Here is a 25,387-nt window from a genome sequence, read left to right as displayed (position 1 = left end):
TGTGTCTTAGATGTCCATCGGGCAGTGGCTGTCTGGTGGGTGGGATCAGTAGTTCAGATATCTGTCATCAAGGACTCAGGTTCTCAGCGTTAGCCTTACCTTAGTATGGAGATATAGATAGATAGAGATATGTAGATATATCTATATACAGATACATATAGATATATCTAGATACAGATATAGATGTACCTCTTTGTCCCAAAATGGCTGCCAGTGACAGGGCTACTAGCTTTCTTGTCCACAGACATTAGGAGAGAGAGAAAAAAAAAGGCATCCTTTGTGGATTATAAATACTCCCTTTAGTCCGTGATTGGTCCAGCTTAGGTCATATATCCCCACCCTTGCCAGGCCAATCACATCACCAGAGGAATGACATACCTTGATTGCCTTTAACCAGTTGGGGCCCATTATCCAGGAGAAGAGGGAAGTAGGTACTGAGTAGACAATCAAACACCTGCCACAGCTGGGAAAGGCCTCCAGACTCCTCCCTGACCAAGGCTCACTAAATTAAAAAACTGTCAGGCCCAACAGTTTGTGGCATTTAAGGACACAGAAGTATGATTTTCATTTTTTAGTGTTTATTTTTGAAAGAGCAAGAGGGGTGGGGGTGGGCAGAGAGGGGAGGGGGACAAAGGATCTGAAGCAGGCTATTCGCTGACAACAGAGTGCCTGATGTGGGACTCGAACTCACGAACCGTGAGATCATGACCTGCACTGAGATAAGAGTCAAACGTTCAACCGACTGAGCCACCCAGGTGCCCCTGCTTTTCTTTTGAAGAAGTACAGTGATTTGTGTCCAGTTTGTGCCTTCTGCCTCCCCTTCCACCCTCACGTAACCCCACAAATGGGGAGCACGTAGAGTTTGTCTCCCATAGACTACTTGTCTTTTGGCAAAAACTGTGTTGCCTCCTTTCCCCGTGGGTAAGTTTTTCTTACTTTTTCCTTCATTCTCTGTTTTTCCTTCCATTCCTTCCCCACCCTGAGGTGTGAGTGGTGTGGTCTATAGCTATGTACATATCCTTGCAAAAAGATATACTGAGATTTGCATAAGAGCTTCCAGAAATGGTTTTGGGCTCCATATATCATTTCTTCCGGTTTTCACCTAACAGCATGTTTTTGAGATTAGCCATGTCACTGTGTGCTCCTGTGTGTTTGTTTGCCCTCTGAACGGCCATAACGTGATGTATATCCGTGACTCCTGACATTTCCAGTCCCCCGTGTTGGCACCCAGGTCACCCCCAGCAGACAGCATTCCGTGAATACCCACATACGTGTGTCCTTCTGAGTCCCTGGGGCTTATATCCAGGAGTTGTGTTATGGCAGGAGACAGACAGACAGGCATCTCTCTTCCCCCAGGAATGGCCAGCCTCCATGAGGCTGCTCTGGCCCACACTCTCCCCAGAGTACAGGAGAGTCCAGCTCTCCCATTGACTTGTCATCATTTGCTTTTATTCTGCCTCCTAATTTGTGTCAAGCCAATGAAGTTGGGGTCTCAGGTTTCAATGTGCTTATTACTGGTCTGGCTGAGTGTTACCTCCTGCCCCCTCCTGCACCCTCCTGCACCTGTACCCTGATTCAGGCTTCCCTTAGCATGAGTGGCCTATTCAGAGATGAAGGAAGGTGGAGGGGCATGGTCATTAGGGGCAAACTCTGGAGCCCAAGCCAGGCTTGGGTTCAAATTCTGAGCCTGCCATCTAACCTGGCAAGTTACTTAACCTCTCTGAGCCTGAGTTTCCTTAAATAGAAAATGGAAATGATAGTGGTATCTATATCCTAAGATATACTGCAGATTTAATGAGATAATATATATAAAGCATTTTGGACAGTATCAAGCATATATGTGATATGAAAATATCAGTAGTTAGTATCACTGTCATCATTATTGAGTGTTGTAAGGTTTCTAAACATTCAAATATTTTACTCTCTCTTTTACCCTATCTTTTCTTTTTTATTTATTTACTTATTTTCATTTTTGTGAGAGGACACACACGAGCAAGGAAGAGGAGCAGAGGGAGAGAGAGAGAGAATCTTTTTATTTTAAAATTTTTTTAAATGTCTATTCATTTTTGAGAGACAGAACAGAGCACGGGCAGGGGAGGGGCAGAGTGAGAGGGAGACAGAATCCAAAGCAGGCTCCAGGCTCTGAGCTGTCAGCACAGAACCCAATGCAGGGCTCCACTGTGGGATCATGACCTGAGCCAAAGGCAGACGCTCAACCGACTGAGCCACCCAGGCGCCCCAAGAGAAAGAGGATCTTAAGGGGTCTTCATAATATCAGGGTGGAGCCTAAGATTCTCTCTCAAGATTCCCAACTCGGGGCTCAATCCCAGGACCCTGGGATCATGACCTGAGCTGAAATCAAGAGTAAGATGCTCAACTGACTGAGCCTTCCAGGTGCCTCATTACCCTCTCTTTTCTTTTAATTCACATCAGATTGTCTGCCTATGGAGGCATTTCTGGCTTCTCTCTGCTGGCTTCTTAGGGAGCATGAGAGAGATTATAGTGAAACTTGTACAAAGACAAATCAGGCCTGGATATACTCCTCTGTCCCACATTTGGGCAGCTGGTATCTATTCATTTCCAGGTATGTGATTGTATTTTTAATGTTTAAAAACATGGTATTTGAATTTTTAAAAATTTCAACATTATAGAGGTATATGAGGTCAACATTGAAAATGTTGCTCCTTTCCTGGCACCCCCCCCCCCCTCCAGTCTTACTTCTGGGAGATAAAATAATGATTGTGAACAGTTTGCTGTGTCAGCCGTGTTGTTAAGGGTGTGAACCCTGGACCCAGATGCCCTGGGCCTACATCTTGGTTCCAGCACTGACTGGCTCTGTGACCTACCCTTTGCTGTTGCTGTCATAACACGGTGTCGCAGACTGGATGGTTGAAACAACAGAAACTTAGGCTCTCCAGTTCTGAGATCTCCAGTCTAAGACCACGGTGCCATCAAGGTTGGTTTCCTCTGAAGCCTCTCTCCTTGGCTTGAAGGCATCTGCCGTATTGCTCTTGTTTCTCTGTGCACACGTGGGCCCCACACGTCTTGTCTGTGTCCTGATCGCATCTTACAAGGACATCAGTCAGATTGGATTAGGACACACCCTAATGGTCTCCTTTTAATTTACCCCTATAAAGGCCTCATCTCCAAATACAGTCACATTCCGGGGTACTGGGGTTAGGGCTTCAACATCTGACCTTGACATTCTGTGCCTTGGTTTCTTCATCCATAAAATGGAGACAGTACACTGTGTCTACCTCATTAGGCTTTATGAACATATGATATATAACGTGTACAAAGTGCTGGCACCCGCTAAGTGGTGTATTCCCATTTGCACTTGGTGTTGGAATCACTGGGTCCACAGATGTACATGGTTTCAATTTAATTAACTGACAAATTGCCTTCAAAGGAGTTTCTGCCAGTTAGTACCCCCCGCCAACAGAATAGGGACCTGTTTTTTCTTGCCTGTTGGTTTTGTTTTAATAATGGAAAATTTCAAACATTTACAGAGGCAGAAAGAAGAGCACGCAGAGCCCACAGGTGCAGACCTGTCACTAGAGCCTGTAGTTACTGGCACCCCGCCAAGCATGCTTCCTCCAACCCCTTGCCTTTGGATTATTTTGAAGCGGTTCCCAAACATCGGATCATTTCGTTTGGGAGGGGTTTAAACTCCATGCTCACAATGTTCCTGTGCCTTATGGAAGAGAGGAGGAGATTTCCATAAAATAATCCTTCGTTTGTGTGGGGCTTTTCACTTTCCAGCTGCGTCTTCTCCCCCTCAGTCTCAGATGCCCCTAAAACGCAAGCAAGACAGGTGTATCTGTCAAGAAAACAGAATCAAGGTATTTCTAGGGATTACTCTAAGTATTTCAGGCAGAAGGAATTCGACACAGAGAACTTGTGTTAATGAGCGATGGAGGAACAGAGGAACAAAACAGGGACGGGGAGGCAGTCCTGAGACTAGAACCGGAGCTGGAGGGACACAAGGGGGAGGTGGCATTACTGGAACCCAGGGCAGTGGAAGTGTCTGAGACTCTGTCCAAGGTGGAGGGTGAGAGGGAGAAGCACGCCCATTAGCTGAACTTAACCAGGAATCCTGGGAAATGTAGTTCCCTGTGATTCAGAGCGGAACCGGCAGTGGACCAATCAGAGAAGTTGATACCCATTTAATGGTTGCGAAAACCAGAGTGTCTAAATGACCTGGTCAGGGGTATGTTGCTTAGTGATCTGCACCATCCTGGACACTGGGGTCCCTTGAGGCAGCTCTTTGGGCACTGCCTGCCTGGTGCTAGTCCCTGCTGCCTGGGACAGGCCTCCCTTGAGAGGCTCAAGGCCATTTGCCCAGGGTTACATTTTCTTCCTTTGCTGGAGGAATCCTTTCCAAACTTCCCCCGCCCTGTGCTCACAAGACACTCCCTTTTGCTCTGTCAGAGGCCTGGGTTGTGCCGTGACCTAATGAAAACCCTCCTGAGGACCCTGTGCCTGTAGGCAGGGTGGCTCTGCTTGCCTGCAGAGTCCTGGGTGGGGGGATGCAGGGAGCCCCGGCGTGAGGCGCCAATGTCTCGGGCCAGGAGAGAGGCCAGAGGAACGTCCCAGCACTGAGCGATGCCAGCTGGCATTTAGCGGGCAGTTGTGCACCAGCCAGGCGCTAGGCACGTGGGGTGAGAGGTATACTGTGCATTCTCCTGGAGCTGCTGGCTTTGGGAGGGTGGGGGAAGCCGGGGGAGGGGCAGGGTGCCAGCTCTGTAGACCTGGGAGTTAAACAGCAGTGTGGGGGTAAAATAAAAGTGTAGGCGGTCAGTCATCCAAGAGAGCCCCCAGTCAGAGATGGCGAGGACTGCTAACGTTAACTGGGCCCTGCCCGTAAAGCAGGCCTGTTTCAAGCACTTCACACTTCACATAGATTCACTTCTTGGATTCTCACAGCAATCCTGTGAGGAGAGAAAGGCAGAGAGTTAAGTAACTTACCCGAGGTTGCACAAGCCAGTGTTCCCGGTGATCACCTGCGCTGGGCGCTGCTCTAGAACTTTACCTGTCGACTCCTTTAATGTTCACTTCAGCCCCGTAAGGGAGGTACGTCTGTTATTTCCATTTTGTAAGTGGGGTAACTGAGGCACAAAGAGGTTAAGTGACTTGCCGAGGTCATGTGGCAGAGCTGGGACTCAAACTCAGGCAGCCTGCCTTCCGAATCTGTGCTCTTAACTGCTACGCTGCACCTAGTCAAAGATAAGAATTAATATTTGCTTGCCGAGTGCTTTCTACTGTACTTTCTCAGATTTCGTGTCCTTAAAGGGGAGACTGATCATGGTAGCCATGTGACGGGCAAGGAAACGGCAAGGATAAAAAGAAGCTGATGGTGATAGCAGCCAGCACACCTCCCTGGCATCCCACCAGGTCCTGTCCACATAGGGATATCGAAGTTTCCTCCCATGCCCTATGAGGTAAATACTCACAGATGAGGAAACTGAGCTGAGGGAGGTGAAACGCCCGTCGTTCAGAGCTGGGAGGTACTTAGCTGTACTCAGGTCCTGTGTGCGTCACATTCTGGATCATTCACCAAACACTGACTGTGTGCCGACTCTGTGCCAACTGCGCCCAGCACTGTGCTAGTGCTGAGGGACAACAGCGAACAAAACTGTCATTGAATTCAGATTCAGGCAGGACCAATGTCCACCAGCTGCCATCCATTCTGGTTGCCTCTTGCCTTTGCCTTACTAGTTTCTAAATATTTTGTATCTCAGCCTGGGATAGAAGTAACAGATACTCAGCAGTTCTGGGACGCTTCAATAGCTTCACATGTCAGAAGCCCAGGTGTTTGCTTCTGAAATCCTCTTAGCCTTTCCTCATGTTTGCAAGATGGTTGCTGTGGCTCCAGGTGTCACATCCTGTCATAGCCATGAGGCAGGAAGCAGGGAGCCAGTCAGGACCATGTTTCTGTCCAACCCCCCCCACCCCCCAGCAGACTTCTCGGCTCCAAGCTAGAAAAGTGAGTGTCTGGCTTTTTCAGCATCAATATTGGCAGGTAAGCAAAGGAGAATAGGATTGGAATGTTAAGGGGAGGCCAGTGAGTGTTTGCTCTGGCTTAGGAGGTGAGCTTTACATTCCGCTCAGGCCTGACCCCAGGTGTTTTTCTTCGTGCCAGGGACATTTGTGCAGTTATTCATACAAGGCAGGAGAGCCAAGAGGTTAAGAGCATTGACTCTGGAGTCAGTCAGCAGGATTCTTGGAGCCCAGCTTTGCCACTTACCAGCAGCATGACCTGGAGCTTCAGTTTCCTCGTGTATAAAATGGCAATGATAATAGTACCTCTGGCAAAGGAATGTTGTGCGGATCAAATGGGTTAATCTGCAGGGCACCTGGGTGGCTCAGTCGGTTAAGTGTCCAGCTTCGGCTCAGGTCATGATCTCACGGTTTGTGGGTTCAAGCCCCACATGGGGCTCTGTGCTGTCAGCCCAGAGCCTAGAGCCTGCTCTTGATTCTGTGTCTCCCTCTCTTTCTGCCCTTCCCCTCCTCGCTCTCTGCCTCTCTGTCTCTCAAAAATAAACGCTAAAATGGGTTAATGTGCATAAAGTGCACAGAACAGCGCCAGGCACATTGTAGACCCATAGAAACGTTAGGCAGTGTGATCATTCTTTCTCCCGTTCACCAGATGTCATTGAACAGCCCTTGTAAGTGCCAGCACTCGCTGGGAGGCAGGGGAGGAGGGGTGGGGCCTGCCCACAGGAGCTGGTCTCGTCAGATGCGTGTACATGCAGCACCCAACAGGAATGCCAGGTGGATGGCCTTTCCAGACACCACATCGGGAAGAGAATAGGCCAGACAGGGAGGGCACAAAGAGAATAGGCCAGACGGGGGCAGTGCCAGATGGGCGGGTGGGGGGGAGCGGTCAGGGAAGGCATCACTCAAGAGGCGGCTTGGGAAGTTGATCTAAGGAAGAGGCAGGGTTGATGTGCAAAGAGCAGGGCAGTTACTGCATGTGGAACCCAAGGCCAAGGCAGGGAGGCTGGGATGCCGCTCCAGGGACATGTGGTTGGGAATTAGTTGGGAGTCCTGGGGGTGTTTGGCTATGAGTTGCATGGAGAAATCATCTTTGAATCCAAATTTAAAAAAAAAAAAAAAAAAAAAAGATCATCTAGAGTTGGCAAAACCTTTTGGTCATGAGGAAAGGTCTTTGGAAGAGGAGATCCACAGCCTCCGCGATGGAAATAATGGAATCAATAATTGATCACTGAATTAGACACCATGCCCTGTGCTTCATATTTATTCCTCAGTGAGCCCTCCCAGCCTCCTGTGAAGTTAATGGTGGCATTTCTCTTTTCCAGAAGAGTCACTGGACCTTCCCATGCATTTAGTCATTCATTGCTCCTTTAGCAGGGATGTGTTGAGCGCCTGCCACCGGCAGGGGAGTGAGCAGCGAGAAGTCTAAGTTTTGTGGAGCTCATGCTTTTGCTGTGGGGGACAGACCAGCAAACTATTAGATGGAGAGGTGAATTGAAGCCAAGCTTTCTCGAAAGCCATGCTGTGAAGTGGTTAGGGATACAGGCTCACATTCCAGCCTTATCTCTTCCTGGCTCCATGTGACCTTGGGCTACTGACCTCCCCTCACAGAGCTTCAGTTTCTTTGTCTGTAAAATGAGGATCTGGGTAGGACCTCTATCAGTCAAGATCGAACTCTGATACAAGTAACAGGAAACCAAGGGAACCGTTTTCTCTTGTACGAAGGAAGACAAGGGAGGATGGGTAGACTGGGGCAGGGCCTCTGGCTGGGAGAGTGGGCTCCTCTGACTCCTTGCCCTGCCATCCTCTGCATGTGGCTTTCAGCCTCATGATCACAAGATGGCTACCTCACCTCCACATGTGGCATCCACATTCCAGGAAGGAGAAGGGTGGAAGGGCTGTGCTGGCTGTTGGAAAGCAGTAGCTTTACCGGAAGATCTTTCACCCACCCCCAGCCTACTTCCCTTTAACCTCTCACGGGCTAGAATGGGACACGTAGGTAGCTGAAGCTGCAAGGGAGCCTGGCAAAGCAGGCTTTTTGGATGGGCACCCTGCTGCTCCAAACAAATTCGGGCTTCTCTCCAGGATGGAGAGCAGGTTTGGATTTGAACAACCCTGGAGTCCGTGCAGCCACAAGTATGAGACATTGAGCATCTGGAGCGGCCCCCTGGCGAGGGTAACAGTATTCTCACACTGAGGGCCTGAGTCCTTGCTCTTGTTGTCCAGAAATGACATCGCTTTGTGCTCAGTTTCTTCATCTGCCCATTGGGAGTGGGATTCCTTGCCGTAGGCTTCCTGAGCAGCATTCATGAGCTCATGAAAACCTGGATGGGAAGGAGTTTGAGGCACATCCCACCCGTAGGAGGGCTGGAGCTGGCTTTTGTTTGGAAAGTTGTCAGATTTTCTTTTTCTTTCCTTCTTTCTTTCTTTCTTTTTCTTTCTTTCTTTCTTTCTTTCTTTCTTTTAATGTTTATTTATTTTTGAGAGAGAGACAGAGTGCAAGCGGGGGGCGGGGGCAGAGACAGACACAGACACAGAATCCAAAGCAGGCTCCAGGCTGTGAGCTGTCAGCACAGAGCCCGACGTGGGGCTCGAACTCACAAACCATGAGATCATGACCTGAGCCGAAGTTGGACGCTTAACTCACTGAGCCACCCAGGCACCCCCGTTTTAGAGTTATTTTTTTCAGGCTTTCTTCTATGACTGCCTCCGTACGTGTGTATAAATGTTTAACGTCATAGTTTATTTAACCATTCTGTTGTTGGACGTTCAGGTTGGTTCTATTTTTTTTTTTTTTTTTTTTTTAATTTATAACCAGTGCCATAATATTTTTTCTTTATTTCCATTGTTTCTTTGGGATCAGTTCCCAGAAGTAGCATTACAGGTTCAGAGGGTAGGAACATTTTTAAAAGCTATTGCCAGATTGCCTCTAGAAAGGTTCCCTCAACTGTGAACATTAAAAAAGAAAGAAAGAAAGAAAGAAGAGAAGGAAAGTTGTCCTAGCAATGAGTGGCCGATTTCATAGTTTCCTGGGCTCCTGTGGAGCCATCGCTTTGGGCTCCTCCTGAGGGCCCGGAGCCCCCTTCCAGCTCTTCTGCCTCGGTGTTAGCATGGGCACCCATCCCGCATGCGGGCCCTGGGCAGGATGTTTGATTACTGTGTTATGCAAACAGAGCTGCAGGCCTTTGCCATCTGCCAGCTGGTCCTCGGGTTGACAAGAGGCTTTGCACCTAGTCAAGGGTCAAGACTAGAGCCTTCCTGGAGCTCGCTGTGGGATCGCTTACAGGGGCAGGGCTATGATGCGTGCTCCTAAGGGCAGCTTGGCCCCACAGCCCCCGTGCCACCACCCTCCCCCAAGGCCTCCTGCAGGGTGGGGGCAGGCCCTTGCCCCTCTGTCCCCAGCTGTTGTGTGGTGAATTGTCCCCAAACCCCTGCTGTGCGTGTAGCCCCCCTTCCCTGCCTCCCTGAGGGCTAGGAGGAAGTGCACTCTCCCCCAGCATTCCCAGGATGTTTGTACTTGGACAGGTGAAGTGGCTCTGCCGGTTCTGGGAAGCGGAAACCTTTTTTAAAGGAGAGAAAGTGAATTTTGAGCCAGGGGAGCAGAGAATGACTGGGGTGTGTTGGGGGTGGGGGCGGGGCGTGTGTACAAACACACACAGGTCTTCAAAGAGGGTCTTACTTGTTTTTTAAGATTACACATGTAATAGTACAATCTCATTGTTTAAAAAGAATTCACCCAGTGCGAAAGGCTTTAAAGCTTTGTTACTGTGACACCTAACATTTGCACTGAGGAGTATGTAAATTGTAAATACACAGTTTAGGAAACACTTCTAAAGCAAGCACTTATGTAACGCCCTGGTCAAGAAAGAATTTTAGGAGCGCCTGGGTGGCTCAGTCAGTTAAGCGTCTGACTTGGGCTCAAGTCATGATGTCACGATTTGTGAGTTTGAGCCCCACGTCAGGCTCTGGACTGACAGCTCAGAGTCTGGAGCCTGCTTCAGATTCTGTGTCTCCCTCTCTCTCTGCCCCTCTGCCACTTGTGCTCTCTCTTTCTCTCTAGAGTCAATAAACGTAAAAAAAAAAAAAAAAAAAATTTTGCCAGCAGCCCAGAAGCCTCTGTGTACCCCTCCATCGAACACCCCCTCTCACCCCCAGAAGCCACTCCTCTCCCAGACTTCCATGTCACCATTTCTTGCCTTTTGAAGATTTGTTCGCAGATGAGAGTATAAGTAACATGGTTTCATTTTGCCTGTTTTTCAACTTTATACAAACAGAATCGTAAATTATGCACATTGTTCTGTGTCTGCCTCTTTTGCTCAGAGTCATGTCTCAAAGCTGCATTCTGGCTTTGATGTCAGCACATTTCTGGTACCAGAGTTCACTTCCATTGATACGCAGGCTTTACAGATGCTCATATTTGTGCATTTTGTTTGATGAGTATTAGAAAAAATATAACGAATCCTGCACTGGTCTTATTAAGGTTTTAGTAAGTGAGTTGGTTGAAAGGACTAACTTAAGTAAATAATAGTACAGGTGGTCTGCGGGTGTACAGGTGAGGCACGTGACTTTGGGAAGTTTTGGAGCTTCAGAGTCAATGATAGAATCACACACACACACACACACACACACACACACACACACACTGTCACTCCCCTCCCTGGGGTAACCACTTACAGGTAGAGGTTGGCCTTCCAGATCTTTGCTCTGCATCATCCTCGGTGGATATATAGGTATAAAATATGTAGCATAGAGAATTTTTAATACTAATTTTTTTAATTGTAAGAGGGAGTGTGCCATTCTTCTGAATTTCTTCTGAATACATTCTTCTTGGGACTTCTGGGTTGATTCTCTGATTATAGCAGCCAGTTTCCTTGTAAGATTCCATGTCAGGGTAGGGGTGAGACTGGACAGGGCAGGCGTAAGTCCTTCCTGGAATATGAGAAATTAGGGGCTCTAACAATGCCACACGTGGCAGTGGTTCTTTTTTTTTTTTTTAATGTTTATTTATTTTTGAGAGAGAGAGAGAGAGAGAAGGAGTGTGGTTGGAGATGGGGCAGAGAGAGAAGGAGACACAGAATCTGAAGCAGACTCCAGGCTATGAGCCATCAGCACAGAGCCCGATGCGGGGCTCAAACCCACAAACCATGAGATGATGACCTGAGCCGAAGTTGGACACTCAACCAACTGAGCCACCCAGGCACCCTGGCAATGGTTCTTTTACTTAGCAGACAGTTTGGGATCTGCCTCCTGACTTTTTTTTTTCTTTTTTTTAAATAATCTTAGCCAATTCCTTAGTTTCTATCCGTTCTGGTAATTGCTGGGAACTTGGAATATGGGAGGGAGTTAAGAGGGACCAGGCTTGTACCTTAGGGGGGTCATCTCGGGCTCCTCCAGCAGTGCAGCAAGGTGGAGTATTGGGACCAGGGTTTGCTCCCAGGATCCCAGCATGAGCCTGATTTCTGTCTGAAAATCACTCAGGGATGGAGAGCAGGCATTTATTGAGGCCCATCCTGCTCACAGCTCTGTCCCTGCTTTTTAGAGATGACTGTGGTTATGGTGGCCATAGAGTCACCCACCTGGTTCCAGTCCCACTTCTGCCTTTAACCTCACTGAGTGATCTGGAACAGGTAACTTGCCCCTCTGAGTCTCACTGTTCCCTTCTGCAAATTGGGGAAAACCGTAGGGCCCTCCCCCTGGGATGCTCTGTGGGCTGAGGGGGGCCGCCATTGTAACCCGTAGCTTCGGGAACCTGACATTGGAGCAGGCCTCCAGTCTGGGTCTGGGTGGCACAAGTGCCCATTTTTGCTCTTTCTTTTGATGACTGGTCTCTCATGCGGAGTGGTCCTGTGAGAGGTCACAGGGCAGACCCTGGAGTCAGCAGACCCAGGGGGTCCAGACCCCCATTCCTCCTCTCATTCTCTTTGTGACCTTGGCCAAGCACTGTCTCCTCTCAAAGCTCAGCTTCCTGATTTTGAAACGGAGATGACGAGAGCACTGCCTCAGTGGGACATTAGGAGACGAGTTCAGTGTTCTGCAGCAAGCACTCCATGCTGGCTGGGGACTGGCCCTCAGCAGCCCCCAGGGTTGGGGCAGGTAAGGTGATTATTGCTGGCAGATGGTGCCCCCCTGGCTAGCAAGGTTCACTCCCCTCCCGTCCCCTCCCCTCCCCTCCCCTCCCCTCCCACCACAGGGAGCCTTTCTGTTTCTGTCCACCCCCCCACACCCCCACCAAATCTCCTCAGGTGAGGAGAAGCAGAGCCTGAGATGCCCTCTGTCAGCCCCCTAAGAGCAGGATGGAAAGAACAGGGCTTTAACAGATGTTCTCTGACAAGGATTCCCTGGCTGTATTTAATCAAGATTGTCAAATATTGATTTAATCTCCAAGCCCAACAGATGTGATCTTAGCAGGCTTCGGTGGCAATTAGCTGGGATTAGTTCACAAGTCAGGCTCCGTGCTGACAAGACACTGTCTTCTAAAGGAGGCTCGGCCTGGTCACAGGAGTGAGCCCGTTGGGGGACATACTAAACACTTAGCCACCACCCCAACCAACAATAGCCATGGGAGCAGACCCCAAAGCATCACCCCACACAGTGATAGTGGGGACTCTTGGGGCTCCAGGCAGCAGCTGTTTACCAGAAAGTTTCAGAATCAAAATAAATGTCACAGGTACACCAGTGCATGCGGCTTAAAAATGGGCCTGGCCAGAGCCAGTGAGATCCCGGTAGGCACGCCCGGCCGCTCAGAGCAGTGATTGTCCCCCTGCTTAAGTCTCCCCCGAAGGGGCTTCCCCGACCCCAGGCCCCTCACCCATCCTCCAGCCAGTGCAGCTCTGTCGCATCGTCCCAGTGCACACGCTTGGCCTGCTGCTCCTGGGTGGGCCTGGCACGTGCCCATGCTCCAGGGGGCATCCTTTTTTCACTTTGCATTTCAAAGTCTCATTATTTGAAATGACTAGGACGATGCCCAGAATTGGAACAAGATGCTTAATCCACATGCACTTTGGGGGAGGTGGCAACACCCTCGCCTAACCCACCCGACCCCACAGGGACTCAGAAGGGGCGCCTCCCATGGGCCTGGCTGTGGGCCCCCCAGGAAGGAGGGGCTTGCCCAGCTTCTTGCTCAAGACAGGCCACCCCGGGCCAGCCGGCTCCTGAGCCCAGAGCAACCAGGGCTCCTGCCAAGGCCACATTTGGTTCTATTTGTTTGCCTGAGATTTTCTTTTTATTGTTATACAAGTAAAATTTTAACAGCTAATACTTGTATGTCCCCGTGTGCCAGGGATATTCTGTCTCTACGTTCATTAACTCATAACATCCCTAAGAGTTAAGTCCTATTATTATCTCCATTTTACAAATGGGAAAACTGAGATGTAGAGAGGCTAAGTGACATGCCCAAGGTCTAGGTAATTAAGTGGCAGAGCTGGGAATTGAACGTGAGTATTCTTTGCTTCCAACCACTGAGCTACAGCCGCCATATCAGGAAATCTCCAGGATCTGATAATAAGTAAGAAAAGCAACTATGAAGGCTGTTTATTTTTTTTTAATTCATCTCTCTATGTAAGCATGTAATTATACAAGCATTCAACCTACATCACTTCAGCCATACTAGTTAGCAAACTAAAAGAAGGCGACATTGTAGTTTAAGGATTTAAGTACAGCCTCTGTTTCACCGAGGGGCATGTGGATACAAGATGGGGTGCCCCTTCCTTCCCTCAGTGGGTCCGGATACAAGCAGCTTGCCAGGCCAAGGAGGAATCTCCACTGGGAGTTTTCAGACTCCACGAGCCCTAGGGGCAAGGTCGGCGTGGGGCCGATGCAAGGCTCACCTGTGGAGGTGAGTCTGGGCTTTTCAGGGCGTGGCGTCCCCCTGCCCATGATTCTCCTCACACGCTCACTTCCAAAAGTGAAAACTTAAAGCCTGAGACGCCCCTACCCTGTGCAGTTGTGAGCATTTCCATGTAGACACAGAGAGAAGGGTCTGGAAGAAAGCATGCAAACCTATTCACAGGGCTCCTCTCTGCGGAATGTGGATTCGGGGCAGGGCCTCATAGGGGAGCCTGAAGAGGGCCTTGAACTTATGGGCTTGTACAAATTCAAGCACAGACATGCAGAATTTTTTTAAAAGTTGTCCTTTTATCTCCACTCAGGTTTTACTCCTTAGAAGTAACCACTGTTAACAGTTTGGTGGGTGCCCTCCTAGGCCCTTTCCTTTATAGACATTTATGTTCTCTCTCTCTAATGAAATCTTTTATTTAAGCTCCATTATTTTGTTTGGTTTTATTCTGCAATTTGCCTCTTTCCCTCCACCAAGTGCACCATAGAGAAGAAACTCTGAAGCTAGATTGCCTGGGTTCAAATCCCAGTGACACTGCTTTCCTGCTGAGTGACTTGGGCAGGTTACTCAATCTCTCTGGACTCAGTTGCATTGGCTTTTTAAAAAAAAATTTTTTTTTAACATTTATTTGTTTTTGAAAGACAGAGAGAGATAGGTGCAAGCAGGGGAGGGGCAGAGACAGAGGGAGACACAGAATCCAAAGCAGGCTCCAGGCTCTGAGCTGTCAGCACAGAGCCTGACGCGGGGCTGGAACCCAGGAACTGTGAGATCATGACCTGAGCCAAAGGATGCTTAACTGACTGAGCCACCCAGGCGCCCCAGTTGCATTGGCTTTAGAATGAGGATGCTGTGGGGCGCTTGGGTGGCTCAGTCTGTTAAGCGTCCGACTTCAGCTCAGGTCATGATCTTGTGGTTTGTGGGTTCAAGCCATGCTTTGGGCTCTGTGCTGACAGCTCAGTACCTGGAGCCTGCTTCACATTCTGTGTCTCCCTCTTACTCTGCCCCTCCCCCACTTGCACTCTCCCCCCCCCTCAAAAATAAGTAAACATTAAAAAAATGTTTTTAATGAGGATGGTGACAGCCTCTCCCTCAAAGGGTTTCATAAGGATTAAATGAGTTCATGTGTGTAAAGCGCTTAGCCTGGTACACAGCGAGCACTCCTCTAAGTATGAGCTGTACCCATTCACTTCCCGGCATGTGGGCATCTTGCACGCAGGACACCTGGCACTACCTCTGCCTCACTGTTTACTACAGCTGCATTGTGTCCCTGGAGTTGGGGTACCCAAATGCATTTAACCCATCCTCTGCCGCTGGGCTTTTAGGCTGCTCCCACCTCTTGCATATTACGGCAGTGTGGCGGTGTGGCTTCTGGCATGCACTGGTGGGAATATCTGAGGGACAGATTCCTAGAAATGGAATTGTTAGTTTAAAATAAAATAGTGTGTTGGGGCGTCTGGGTGGCTCAGTCGGTTAAGTGTCCCACTCCAGCTCAGGTCATGATTTTGCTGTTTGTGAGTTCAAGCCCCGCATCAGGCTCTGTGCTGACAGCTTGGGGTCTGGAGTCCGCTTCGGATTCTGTGTCTCCCTCTCTCTCTGCCCCTCCCATGCTCACACTTCGTCTCTCCCTCTCCCAAAACTAAATAAACATTAAAAAAAAATTTTTTTTTAAATAAATAAAATAGTGTGCACACCTAAAACTTAAGCACATAATTACAATTCATCCCCTTATTCCCCCCAAAGAAGGGGAAGAATCATTTGATTTACACACATCAAAGAGAACAGGCTTCTCAGGAACTCGGACTCCTGGGACCCTCTCCAGTTTGAGTATAATGACTGTAAGATTTAAAGAGAGAGCATGCTCTGGGTTCTTTGACCTTAAATAGGAAAGTGCAAGTTTTTATGGCGTGAATAAAAAATACCTATTTGGTCTTCTGTCCCCAGTTCCTGGCCCCAAGAGCTTCTAAAACCCTTGGAATTTTCTGAGTGGTTTGGGTGATAGGGGCCTCTTTTGTTCTTTAGAATAAGACCCTTTCAACCATACCTGAGTTTATGCTAATGAGGTGATTTTGTGGCCTCCTAGATAGCTTCTGGATGGGGGCTGGTTGCCAGGGAAACCAGTCCTGTGATTTGAGGCTTGAAACTTTCAGCCCCACCCCCCTGACCTCTGGGGAGAGGGGAGGGGCTGGAGATTGCATCAGTTCCCGATGGCCAGTGATTTAATCAATCATGCCCACACAGTGCGGCCTCCGTAAAACCCTAAACAGAGTTCAGAGAGCTTCTAGGTTGATGAGCGCATCCACACGCTGGGAGGGTGGTGCACCCCAAATTCCATGGCAACAGAAGCTCCTGTGCTCGAGACCCTTCTGGACTTCTTGAATATCCCTCCATGTGACTGTTTACTTCTATCGTTTATAATAAACCAGTAATAGTAAGTAAAGTATTTCTCTCAGTTCTGTGAGCTGTTACAGCAGAACCTGAGGAGGGAGTTGTGGGAACCCCAATTTGTAATCAAGTCAGGTAGACATGTGGGTAACCTGGGGACGTCCCCCCCCCCCACTGGTGATTAGCATCTGAGGTGGGGGGGGGCAGTCTGGCGGAACTGAGCCTGTGGGGTCTGTGCTAACTCTAGATAGTGTCGGGATTAAATTAAATTGTAGGACCCTCATTGGGGTCTGCAGAGAACTGGAGAGTTGCTTGGTGTGGAAGACCCACACATCTGGGGTCAGAAACACTGAGAGTAAAAAACAGATCAGAGTAGTACCTGGGGCCGTGGAGGGGGGCGGTGTTGCTCTCCTGTTTTGGGGCTGATGGCGCAGTCTCTGCCTCAGGGCTTCCTAATGAGATGTCCGGAAGTTCCATCCCATCCGTTTTGTTTCCTGGGGGAAGCTCCACAGTGGGCCTGTGTATGCTCGGGTTTCCAATAAAGTGGAGGAAGACATGGAGAGAGAAAACAGATTCTTAACCTGAAATCTGCTGAGCTGATGCTGACTTTCTAGAGTTTTTGTCCTTATGAATTGATTTTGAAGATAACTCGCATCATTTGTGTATCCACACAACACGCTCATTTGGGCTGCCACGTCTTTTAGAGCGCTGGGGGCAAAGGTGTGGGAGCCACACTGACAAGGTTTGGGGCCTCGCTGTCCTGCCTGCCTACCAGCGGTGTGCCACAGGACCTTTGCCTCATCTCTAAACTGGTCCTGCTAGAAGTCCCTGCTTTGTGAAGTTATCACAACACCTGTTAATACACGCCGAGTGTGTGTTAGCCTTGCTGTTACTACTGTCATCACCACATCATCACCCCCTACCCTGCCTGTGCAAGAACGCACATAGTAGACCCTATCCCACTGCAGACTCAGAGCTGCTCAGAGTCCCAAGGGGGACCAAAGATACTCAGAGGCTTCAAACTCCAGTGGGCTAACTCCGATAGTCCAGGGGGTGTGCAGACCCCTGGGAACTCACCAAAGGGAGGATGGGGAGGATTGTGTCTAGGGAATGGTAGGAAGGAAGGTAGGTAAAAAAAACAAAACAAAAAGGGTAGGTCAACAGCACTGAGGGACAAGGATGTGGACAAGGCTTCCCAGAGGAGCAGTCCCCCGAAATACCTCCCGCAGTGGTCACCAGTGCCCTTCAGACCGATAATCATCATCATACGTGACCCCCTCAGCATCCAGCGCTGCGGACCACCTGCCCCTCCCCAAACCACCCCCACTGTTGGGGCCTGCGGGACACCTGCTCCCCTGCTTGCCCCCTGCATTTGCAGCAGATCAGGGCTTGGTGTCAGGCCCTCATTTCTTTGCTCTCTTCCTTCCCCTGTCCTCAGCCCTGGCTGCATATTAGAGTCAGCTGCAGAGCTTTTAAAAGGCTCTCTCTCAGGCCTGGTCCCCACCCCAGAGCAGCTGATTCAGACTCTCCGGGGGTGGATTGTGAACACCTATACTTTTACAAAGCTCCCCTGGTGCCTCTAATGGACAGTGGGGATGAGCACTCCCGCCTGCCTTGGACAAGCCCACGGGGCCTCGTACGCTGGCCACTCCCAGCTTTCCTGCCCGTGCGTGTCAGCCTCATCCATCGGCATGCCTGGTGCACGGCAGGCGTCCTCTCTTCCTATCACCTGGCACCCCACAATGAGCCCTCCCGTTGGGAGCAGCCCCCAGCCCCACCCTGTCACAACATTGTGTTCCTTTAAACTGCTGACCACCCTTTGAAGTTACCTTGTTTTCTCTCTTGGTTTACTTACTTCTCTGGCTTCCCTCTCCTGGGAGTAAGTCCATGAGGGAGAGGTGTGGTCCTGCTCAGGGTTGTATTTTCTTCAGCACCTACAACAATAGCACATAGTAGGTGCTTGAGAAGTCTGGTGAATAAATGAATGCATCTTTGGTGCTTGGTGTTTGTGAAATGAATGAATGAGTTATACATGCCTGGTCAGTGTTCAATAAAAGAATAAGTTTTTAGTGCTTTTTCTCTTTTGACTCAGTGAACTTTTTGGGCTAAATGATTTGGAAGAATGTGATAGGTGTTGGTCGTATGAATGAATAAGCTGTAAGGACTAGTTCTTACTGGACGAATGAACGACTTGTACCTGCCCAGAAACTGCTGAATTGCCAGGCGCATGCAGTGGGGTCATCATTCCCCCTGAGCCTCTGAGAGTAGCCCTCAGACTTGGTGCCACAACCCTGAAGTGTCCAGAGCTCTTAGGTCTCACTAAGTCCCCATTGCAGTGACTGGATCACATTTCCTTGAAGAGGTAATCCCTGGAGCAGATGGGGGCACCCTTGGATGCAGAGGTCTGCTTAGGAAGGAGACCTTGGATACCTACCTGCTCCCCCATCCAAAGGCCTGTGCGGGGGCAGTGTACACACACACACACATACACACACATACACACACACACACACACACACACACACACACACACACACACACTTGCACGTACACACACTCCACACATTACTTTCAGCTTCCTGAACATGCTTCTTCCCAGGGGCAGACATGCTAGGTCACCAAGCAAGCACCACCTACCCTCCTTCAGGTCACAGACCCTCACTGAGCTAGCGCTCCTCCTGGTCTGAGGTTGTCATCCATCCACTCATTTATTTAACAGGTATTTGTTAATGACCTACTGTATGTCAGGCCTGTCGGGGAGAGGCATGCAATAATAAAGATTCTCACATTTCAGTGCCTCACAAACCTTACGTATGGCGGCCAGTTAATTACATGGTAAATGATGTACATACACTGAGGCAGGTAACCCCAAAGAGAAATGCTCTGTAAGAGTGCTCTGAGCACGGGGCACCTGGGTGGCTCAGTCGGTTAAGCATCTGACTTCAGCTCAGGTCATGATCTTGCAGTTTGTGGGTTTGAGCCCCGCATCAGGCTCTGTGCTGACAGCTCGGAGCCTGGAGCCTGCTTCTGATTCTGTGTCTCCCTCTCTCTCTCTCTCTGCCCCTCCACTGCTCACCCTCTGTCTCTCTCAAAAATAAACATTTAAAAAAAAAAAAAAAAGAGTGCTCTGAGTACTCAGGTTGGGGATTGAACAAGGCTCATGAGGAAGAAAAGTCATGTGGAGAAAGTGACATTTGTCCTGAATCTTGAGAACTATCTAGGTAAGGGAAAGGGCAACGTGGATGACAGGTACAAAGGCCCTGAGGCAACAGGGCGGATAAGCCGTAGGCATGTGGAACTGAAAGAAGGACATTGTGGCTGGGACCCCCAAAGCAAGGAGAAGAGGAAAGGAGCCTTGAGGGCTGAGGTGAGGATTTTGAATTTTCTCCTAAGATTTGAATTTATGCTAAGATTCAAATGTGAATATGAATCCTAAGATTGCTCTGCCCGCTCCATGGCAAAGGGCACTTACAGGACCAGGAGCAGAAGGAGAGGTAATGGGGAGGCTACGGTATGTAGTCACCCAGCTCAGACTGGCATGGGAGAGCTCCCATGGGAGAGTCAGCAGGATGTGGGGTAATGGATTGGATATGTGAAGGGAGTTTCCAGCTGGAGTCCTTGGATGGAAGGAAGTGCCTTTCCCTGAGATGTGGAAGAAGCCAGTAGCTTCTGCTATTCCTATTCTGACAGATATTGTGGCATACCACTCTGTCAACACCAGTCTTCGATGTATGACTTGATTTGGCCAGTCAGATGTGAGAGCAGTGATACGTGTCATTCCTGAGCAGGAACTGTCGCATAGTTCGGCCATGTCCCTTACCCGTGAAATTGGCCAGGTCTCATGTAAGCGCTGCTCTGTCACCTGGGAGTAGAGCTGACATGAGAAGGCCCTTGGCCCGCCCCTGGTAGACATGCAGTATGAGCAAGAAGCAAACCTCTGTCGGGTAAGCCCCTAGTACATGGGGTTCTCTGTTCCTAGGCCATAACTTAGCCCACCCTGACTATTCTGAGAAGGAACGGGCTTTGTGGATGGGGAGAGGTCAAGGGTTCAGGTTGGGAATGTGCAGTTTGCAGTTTGCAGTGCATGTGAAATATATATGTGGTGATGTCAAGTAAGCAGTGGCTACCCGAGTCTGGAACTCAGAGGAGCAGTTGGATCTGGAGTTATTTTGCCCTGTGTCACCAGTGAGAAGGAGAATTAGAGGTCCAGGACTTTGCCCACTGGGCAACCCGCAGGGCTCCTGCTTGAACTCAGGACTGCCTGACTTGAGGAACGAAGCTGCCGGATTAGTCCCAACTCTGCCACCTTGTGGCCACCTGGTCTTGGGCACATTACTTGATCTGTTCACTTCAGCTTCCTTATGTTAAGACAGAGATAATATCTACTTCATAGAGTTGTGGAATTAAGAGAGATAACAAATGTATAGTGCTTAGAGAAGGACCTGGACTCTAGAAGGATCACATTCATGGTAGCTGCTGTTATAGATGTTGTTTGGTTATGTAACTAAAACATCCAGTGGTGGGAAGTACAATTGTGGTAGCTTTGGGTCCAGCTTGACTCAGACGAAAATGATGACTACAGCTCCCACATCCACCCCGTAACTTTCAACCCCTTTCACAAACGGTTCTTCCTTCTTCCCTCATGGTCACAAGATAGCTGCAGTGATTCCATCCCTCATATCCTAACTCCGGGTAAGAGGGTAAAGCACAGCCTTCAGCCCTAGGACTCTTGGCACCCATGTCACTGGGTCTCACTGGTTTTGATCAGGTTACATGGTCAAGAAGGATCTCCTCCTCTAGCCCACTGGGTGGGAGTCAGAGAACGCAGGTTCCCAAAGGGAAATCTGGGCTGTTTTTGGAAAACAACAGAGGAAGCAAACCACAAGTGTCTGCCACTGGAAAGCTTGTGTTTTTCCCTTCTGCTCTGCCCTGGGAGGTTCTGCAGACATCCTGACTCCTTCACAGAAGAGCAAGGCCCTTCAGAGCCAGAACATTGAGGCCACTTGTCTGCTGTTTCAGCATCCAAGTTTTGGGGGCCTGATAAGGGAGCACCCTCTCAGCTCAGACTTCCCCAGCTTCTTCACAGGTGACAGTCTGGGAGCATTTACACAGGCACACTATTAGGTGCCTGCTCTTCTAACAGACCATGACATTTTTAGGGAGCCAGTGTGGCCAGCCCCAGACGGAAGTCCTCATTGGCCCATGGGCAATCAGAATGACCCCAGATTCTTGGCTTTCCCAGCTTTCCTTGCTCCTAGAATGGCCATATGTGACCACATTCTGGCCAATTAGACATAAAAGAAAGTCTTTTGAGGTAGGGGGGATGTTCCGGCAAACATTCTCCTTCCTGATGAGGGTCAGATGGGTAAGAAGTAAGAACAGTCTCATCTCATCCCTTGCTTTCCCCCTTGCGCATGGTTCGGTGAGAAGGGGGGCTATGGCTGCCAGCTTGCCACTCTGAGGTCGAAAGCCAAAGATGTAAGCCAGCAGCACGCTGAGGGGAGCAGGGGATGATGGGGCAGAGGGGAAAAAAGTGCCTAATGTCATTGCAGTGTACCAAGAGTGGAGCCGCCATACCTGGTCTGCTTGTTACATAAGATAATGAAATACCTTCATTGCCCGAGCCACCATTGGATGGTATTCTGTTACTTGCAGCCAAATGCATCCCCACCTGACTCTCCCACTGCTACTTGCTTCTTGTCATGCTGCCGTCTCCCATTTTTCCCCATCCACCGTCCCCAGCTGCTTTCCTTGTACACAGCAGTGGGTATTAGTCAAGGTCCTCCTATGCCAGCAGCAGAAGCCACGTTTGACAGTCTTGGGCAGAAGCAGAATTTATCAGGGGCTTACGGACCACCAGGAGGCCAAGAGGAGCGGGCATAGAAAACAGGCAGGAACCAAGGAATACTGGAGAGAAGAAACTTGTACAGACAGGCGCAGAAGAGAACACTCAGCCGCTGAGCCTGCCCCTGGCTGTGCTTCAGTAATTGGGGGCGTGGGGAGAGGGGAGAAGATATATGAAGGGAGGAACCATAGTGATAGTAGTGGCCATGAGATAGGTGGTATTCTCCCCACTCTCTCCAGATTGAAATTGAATCACAGTTTCAGTAACCAGTCCATGGCATACCAGGACCCGAACCCAGGCAGTCTGACCTTCATTATGGGGGGTTCCCCATCAGAAAGATGGGCATGCTTTTAGGAGGGGGGAGCCTGACAGCAGGCAGCTGGAAAGGGACCATTGTGCACCAGTCCCTGAATCCCAGAGAGGCTGTGGGTATCACTCAGCCTTCCGAGCATCACCAGGAGACTTGGCTACACCTGCTCCAGGAAGGGAATCTGTGGAAAGACACCAGGGCCTCAGGAACATCTGTGTGTTTTCACAGGAGGGAGCAAAACAGATTGGGGGTTTCTGACTGAGCTGGAAACAAAATGCCATCAGCAAAGCCCATCTGTCAGGAGGTACTTGCATAAGCAGGTCAGGGTCACGTCTGGGCCACTGGTTTTCCCAGCCAACCCAAACGTGGCCTCAAAGGGCTAATCTGCCAGGCTTTCCCAGGCTGACCCAGAGGTGAGACTGCACTGCCAAGCATAAGGAGTGCCCCTGGCCAGGGGCACCTGGGTCAGTAGGTTAAGCATCCGGCTCTTGATTTCAGCTCAGGTCATAATCTCGTAGTTCAGGAGTTCAAGCCCCACATTGGGTTCTACACTGACAGTGCAGAGTCTGCTTGGGACTCTCTCTCTCTCTCTCTCTGTCTCTCTCTCTCTCTCTCTCTCTGCCCTTCCCCTGCTTTCGGGCACTCTCTCTCAAGATAAATAATCTTAAAAAAAAAAAAAAAATGCCTCCGGCCAACCCAGAGAGGGGGCTTGGAGTGGGGGAAAAGAGGTCTAATTCCCCTTCCCAGAGGCAACCAATGTTAGCAGTTTCTTGAACATCCTATTAGAGATCTTCTCTGCATGGTAGTTCGTTGTTGTTGCTGCTATTTTTGTTTTCAAACTGAGAGAAGTTGCATACAATTCAAGATTTCTAGTTTCTGGATTTAAAGATCCTGGGTGGCTCAGTCAGCTAAGCATCCAATGCTCTTAGGCTCAGGTCATGATCTCGCCATTCCCAAGTTCAAGCCCAATGTCGCATTGGGCTCTGTGCTGATAGCTCGGAGCCTAGAGCCTGTTTCAGATTCTGTGTCTCCTTCACTCTCTCTTACCCTCCCTCCTTCCCCCCCACTCAAAAATAAGTAAACATTAAAAAAAAATTAAAAATCCAGTGATCTGGCATCCACATTCCTGCAAAGCTTGGTCCCCAGAGCTGAGGCCCACCTGCTTCTTTAGAAGATATCTCTGCTCTCCAGCTCACCCAGGCTCACCTGGCCTTGCTCCCGTCTCCCCTAACCAACCCGACTCTGGGGGCTTTCCACTTCCTTCCCCCTTCTCTGCCCCCTCCCCTGTGTGCCTCCCTGCTACATCTTCAGGAATGCTCTCTTGGGAGCTAGGAAGACAGGTAACTCTTGCTCCCGACTCCTCCCCCACCCCCTTCTGGTTCTCACTTTCTCAGGTGCTACAGGCTTGCCTCCCTGTTTTGCTCCATGAATAATCTGCTTCATGCTTCCCCCTGGGTCTCTCTCTGCCAGCTCACTCCATACCTAAGGACATGGGTTAGGAAATGCCCCCTACACACACACACGCACACACGTACACAGCCTTCTCCTTCCTCGGAAAGCACCGTTAGTCATTGGTAGGCTTCCCTTCATAAGGAAGGCTTCATTGGAGAGTTGACATCATACAAGGGAGCCAGCCTGGTTAAGAACCGAGGAAGGATATCCAGATATCCTGGGTGGGGTTCGATATGTCAACAGGACAGAAAAGAAGGCCAGTGTGATGGGATCTAAGTCAGGATGGGGAGAGGCATCAGGAGACTGGCAGGGACCAGAGCCTGAGGGGCTTGTGGGCGAGCAGATGAATTTAGATTTTATTCTAATTCAGTAAGGAGCCACTGGGGAGATCTCAGCCAAGAAGCGACAGAAGCTGATGTTCATGGTATCTATTAATCACAGAGTTCCAGAGCCATCCCCTGTCCCAAACCTACCAGTGCTCATGGTGACTCATCTGTCATTTTTACTTCCTTTTTTGGTGGGGTGGCTGGTCAGGCAGATTGCAGGACAGATAGACAATAGTCCAGCCTTTACCTGCAGTACTCACAGGGGGTGGCGGAATGTGTTTAATGACACCACAATGGACAAGTCAGCCAGCCAGATTCTGAAAGTGGGGAACTCCACGGGTTGCATGACCTCATTCCTTCCACAAGTAAATAGCATCAAAATAAAGGTGACGGGGGGGGAGGGGGACAGTAAAGAATAGAAGAGACTTAAGAAATATTATCTGCCAAATTAGAGTAGGGATCTTGTTTGAATCCCGATTTGAGCAAACCAACTCTAAAAGAAACCTTTGAGACACCGGGGGAAATGTAATACAGATATGAGGTATTACATGATATTGAAGAATTCTTGTTAATCTAGATGGGTGTGATGAGAGTATTTTTGGTTAAATTTTTAAAGGCTTAACTACTAGGAGTGGCTCAGTTGGTTAAGCATCTAGTTCTTGATTTTGGCTCAGGTTATGATACCATGGTGAGATCAAGCCCCACATTGGGCTCTGCACTGACAGAGTGGATCCTGCTTGGGATTCTCTCTCCCTCTCTCTTTGCCCCTCCCTGGCTTGCAAGCAAGTGTGTGTGCTCGCTCTCTCTCTCTCTCAAAATAAATAAACCTTAAAAAAAATAAAATAAAGGCCTTGACTGCTAGATAATATAAGCTTAAGTATTTATAGGTGAAATGAGCTGATACCTGGGACATACTCTAAAATATTCTGTCAAAAAAAAAAAAAAGTGTAGGAGTGGATGGGTAGATGAAACGGAAATGGCGAATAGTTAATGGTTGTTAAAGCTTGTCGGGTGCTCAATAAATACACTATTCTGCTTTGGGTATGTTTTTTAAAACATTTTGTTTATTTATTTTGAGAGAGAGTGTGTGTGCACAAGTTGGGGAGGAGCAGACAGAGAATCTCAAGCAGACTCTGCACTGTCAGTGCAGAGCCCAGTGTGGGGCTCAAACTCACCAACTGTGAGATCTTGACCTGAGTCAAAATCAAGAGACGGACTCTTAACTGACTGAGCCACTCAGG

At 49.3% G+C, this 25,387-nt stretch overlaps 1 protein-coding gene and 1 long non-coding RNA gene across 10 annotated transcripts in view; one reads left to right on the top strand and one right to left on the bottom strand.

The window, feature by feature from the left end:
• The window catches only part of SIPA1L3 (signal induced proliferation associated 1 like 3), a 237,245-nt gene that overhangs the window by 111,954 nt on the left and 99,904 nt on the right, over positions 1-25,387 (top strand). Inside the window, exon 1 of one of the 8 annotated variants that reach the window (XM_042919978.1) lies at positions 24,435-24,511. The exons of 6 other annotated variants lie outside the window; for them this stretch is intronic. The gene's annotated coding sequence lies outside the window, so the exon portion shown is untranslated. One more of the 8 variants, XM_042919977.1, reaches the window with a different exon arrangement.
• On the bottom strand, positions 10,752-24,412 carry LOC122208678. 2 transcript variants are annotated; one of them, XR_006197320.1, is made up of 4 exons: positions 24,294-24,412; positions 18,043-18,147; positions 16,593-16,739; positions 10,752-10,926 (listed from the first exon to the last, which is right to left on the bottom strand). It is a non-coding gene; the product is annotated as an uncharacterized LOC122208678 (long non-coding RNA). The 2 variants fall into 2 exon arrangements; XR_006197319.1 differs by having other exon boundaries at positions 18,069-18,147; positions 24,294-24,409.

The sequence above is a fragment of the Panthera leo genome, chromosome E2, assembly GCF_018350215.1.
Source record: "Panthera leo isolate Ple1 chromosome E2, P.leo_Ple1_pat1.1, whole genome shotgun sequence".
Taxonomy (NCBI): Eukaryota; Metazoa; Chordata; class Mammalia; order Carnivora; family Felidae; genus Panthera; species Panthera leo.
The sequence above is the reverse complement of the archived record's forward strand: the minus strand, read 5'-3'. Positions and strand labels throughout refer to the sequence as shown.